This window comes from Triticum aestivum, chromosome 7A, assembly GCF_018294505.1.
Source record: "Triticum aestivum cultivar Chinese Spring chromosome 7A, IWGSC CS RefSeq v2.1, whole genome shotgun sequence".
NCBI classification, from domain to species: domain Eukaryota; kingdom Viridiplantae; phylum Streptophyta; class Magnoliopsida; order Poales; family Poaceae; genus Triticum; species Triticum aestivum.
This window is the reverse complement of record NC_057812.1, coordinates 495,472,155-495,476,443: the sequence shown is the minus strand read 5'-3', so window position 1 is coordinate 495,476,443 and position 4,289 is coordinate 495,472,155.

Sequence of the window (4,289 nt, the reverse complement as noted above, 5' to 3'; positions counted from 1 at the left end):
CACATATTCTACGAAGATCTTTATCGGTCAGACCGCATAACAACATACGTTGTTCCCTTTGTCATCGGTATGTTACTTGCCCGAGATTCGATCGTCGGTATCTTAATACCTAGTTCAATCTCGTTACCGGCAAGTCTCTTTACTCGTTCCGTAATACATCATCTCACAACTAACTCATTAGTTGCAATGCTTGCAAGGCTTATGTGATGTGCATTACCGAGAGGGCCCAGAGATACCTCTCCGACAATCGGAGTGACAAATCCTAATCTCGAAATACGCCAACCCAACATGTACCTTTGGAGACACCTGTAGAGCTCCTTTATAATCACCCAGTTACGTTGTGACGTTTGGTAGCACACAAAGTGTTCCTCCGGCAAACGGGAGTTGCATAATCTCATAGTCATAGGAACATGTATAAGTCATGAAGAAAGCAATAGCAACATACTAAACGATCGGGTGCTAAGCTAATGGAATGGGTCATGTCAATCACATCATTCTCCTAATGATGTGATCCCGTTAATCAAATAACAACTCTTTTGTTTATGGTTAGGAAACATAACCATCTTCAATTAACGAGCTAGTCAAGTAGAGGTATACTAGTGACACTCTGTTTGTCTATGTATTCACACATGTATTATGTTTCCGGTTAATACAATTCTAGCATGAATAATAAACATTTATTATGATATAAGGAAATAAATAATAACTTTATTATTCCCTCTAGGGCATATTTCCTTCAGTACCGCCCTTCGCGGCCGGAGCGCTGGAAAACTCGCCCAGATGGTGGTGGAGAGGTTGCCGCGGCGAAACCTTCTCTCTTTTCCGGCGGGGAATGGCCTATCTAGCGGTGTTGGGCGATGGGCGGCGCCGGGATCGGCACGGTGGTGGCCGAGCGCGCGGGGGTGGGTGCGAATCAGGACGATTGCCTTGACTTTTCGCCTGACTGTGTGGTCCAGTCATGTTTTCCCCTTCTGCCGTAGCCCCCGAGCGCCCCCAGTGCGCTGGGTTCGGCCTGCGATCGCCGGGCCCAAAAACAGGCCGAGCCAGCAGATTTCGGCGTCTTGGGGTGCGTCTGGGGCCTTTTTTCGATGCCGGCGCTAAAAAAGTTGCCCTAGGGGGCCTGTTGGTGACGTGGCTGAGATGCTCTTAGTCATGTACATGGCTACCCAAACACAAAAATCAACCCATGCGCGTAACCAACAGGTAGAAAACTTTTGCGTGCAGCCACCCGCCTCTGCCTCCGTCGGGCCGCCACACGATTTTGGCTGCCACCCTCGTCGCCGACACCGCCGTTGTTCCTCCTCCCGGCCCCAACCACGCCGCTTCTCCTCTGACCTATCCCACCGCTCCGGACAACCGCAGGTGCCCTTTTGGCTACCCGATTTAAGCTCCTCCTCCACGCCGCCATCCGGAGGATTTTGGTCGCGAGTTGCCCTCAGCCAACTGTAATGGAGCTCATCGGCATGCAATAGGTCGTCGACACGGACTAGTAGTTGTCATGCGGCTGCTGCTACCTCGCAACGTCGCCACTGAGCCACACACTGCTTTGCTGCATCGGTCGTCGTGGATGGCGCGACGACGACATTTTTTTCAAGACCTTCACTTGGTGGCAGCTATGAGTCCCTTCCCAACGTCCACGTAGCCGATTCGTCCCGACACGGCTACCACATAGTTTCCACGCGCAGCCAGCCGGTGTGTTCCTCCTCGCACTCTAGATGTTTTGACGAATTGTGTGCAAGGTAATTTTTTGTTTTCTTTCATTTTCGTTGTGAACAAATGAGTAGATGGTAATTCAAACTATTACATTGTAGATGAGTTCATGTGATTCGTGTTCTTCGTGGGATGATTCCTCGTCCGAAGAGAAATATAACATGACCGAAGAGGATGTCGTTGCTTTGGTCTTGGTGATGCACAAGAACAAGAGGCCGACGCATGGTAGTTTCGTTTACGGACGTGAGGTAATTCGGAGGATAGGCAAGAGGCTCCAACATATTTAGAGCAATATTTTCGCCGCCGGTTTAGGGTGTCTTTAGATTTACTCCATCACATTGCCAATTGTATGAAGTAACATGATCGGTACTAGGAGAGGATGAATTGCACCGGCAAGCTTGGACATAACACCATCCAGAAGGTGACATCCGCATTGCACGTGATGGCATATGATGGTTCGTCTAATTTCATTGATGATAACTTGGAAGTGGGAGAGAGCACCTCAATCTTTTATGCAAAGCGATTTGTAGGCGGTGGTTTGAGCTGTTCGGGCCAGAGTATTTGAGAGCCTCCAATGCTTAGGACATGGCATGGCTTTTGGAGATGAACACAGCTCGTAGATTTCCAGGTATGCTTGGCTCCATCGATTGCATGTATTGGAAGTGGAAGAACTGTCCTGCAAATTGGCATGGACAATTCAAAGGACCCAAGGACGCCACCATCATTCTTGAGGCCGTGGCCGATAAGGAGACATGAATTTTGCATTCTTAATTTGGGATGCCTGGTTCTTGCAATGACATCAATGTGGTCCAGCGGTCACCTCTCTTTGCCAAGTTGGCTAATGAAGAACCACCACCGGTGAAGTTCCAAGAAAATGGTTGCGCCTACAAAAAAGGCTACTACCTTGCGGATGGGACATATCCAAAGTGGCCTTCTTTTGGGAAGCCAATTTTAAGTCCCCAAGGTACGAATGAACTCTACTTTCATAATGCTCAAGTGGCCACTAGGAAAGATGTGGAGAGGGCTTTTGAGATTTTGCAAACCCATTTTGCTATTGTGTGAGGATCGGCTAGGTTTTGGGATCAAGAGATCATTTGGTACATCACAACGATGTGCGTGATCATGCAACATGATCATTGAGAGTGAGCATGACAAAAATTAGGATTACACCTTATATGAGTTCATGGGGGAACTCGGGCAGCCGCGTAGAAGGGAAGACTGAGGTTTTGTCGAGGCGTGCCCTAGAGATTCAAGAAGCCGATGCGCAAGGAGATTTTCAAAAGGATATCATGGATGAGTGGTGGAAGTGGCATGGGGAAAAACATCCCGAGTTTCATCTTCCCGTGCGTTGAATAATTTGTGTGATGTGTGATGAACAATTTGATGTTATGGATTGACGAACAATTTGTGTGAGATGTGATGAGCAATTTATGTTTATAGTGTTTGTGATTTATTTGAGATGAGTTTGATACAATATGTATGCAATTGTCATGCCTAATATAGGATATCCGTCGGAGCAAGATGGTGCCCTATTTTGTATCACTTGTTAGAGCATCTCCAACAGTAGCTGTAAAAAATGCGTGCACGCGATACACGTGGGTTTTAGCGCACGCGGAGCGGTTTTGCGCACTCCAGCGAGCGCGGGATATTCAGGCGCACGGGAAAAGATCACGCGCGCACGCGAAAAAGTGGCCGGGTGCGTGCTAGTTTTGGCGCACGGCGTCCGGCGCGCTTTATAAATCCAGCGCCCTGCACACGCCCTCCCACCGCTCTGTGCCTTGCCATACGCCCTCTGCCGCTCTCTTCCCGCTCTTTCTCGCCTCGCCGCCGCTGTGCTGCCAGGGAAGTTTGGGTAACCGCGGCGTCCGCGTGCGCCCCTCCGGCGCCTTATCCATCAAGATACAGTCCGGCGAGATGCGCCTTGGCCTCGGCACTTTCGACACCGCCCACGAGGCCGCCCGCGCATATGACGCGGTGGTGTGGCGCCTCCGACGGCCTCGTAGGGAGATGAACTTTCCCGAGATGATGACGCGGGAGCGGGTGCAGGAGCTCGCGCCTCCCCCGCGGCTTGTCACTGACGAGGACTATCGCGACAACCGGAGGCCGGAGCGCCGCCTCGGCATCACTGAGATGAACGAGGAGGCCATGGCGGTGTGGCGCCAACGCTTCCCGGAGGACGTCGTCAACGAGCGTGAATTCTACGCGCAAAGGAGGGCGAAGAGCGCGGAGCGAGCCACCTATCGTGAGGATAGGCGTACGCGGAAGGCAGCCGCGCTCTTCAACATCAAGCTTGGAGAAGCGTCGACCCGGGACTCCAACGATGACCGGTATATTAACGTCTTCATTACGACGTGGAGGAGGGCATCACCGAGTCGGAGTCGGAGTCGTAGTCGTAGTAGGAGGAGGACGATGAGTAGTTGAACTATGCTAACTATCTACTCCCTCCGTCCGGAAATAGTTGTCATCAAAATAGATGAAAATGGATGTATCTAGAACTAAAATACATCTAGATACATCCATTTCAATGACAAGTATTTCCGGACGGAGGGAGTATGTTTTAACTATCTTGTTGAACTATC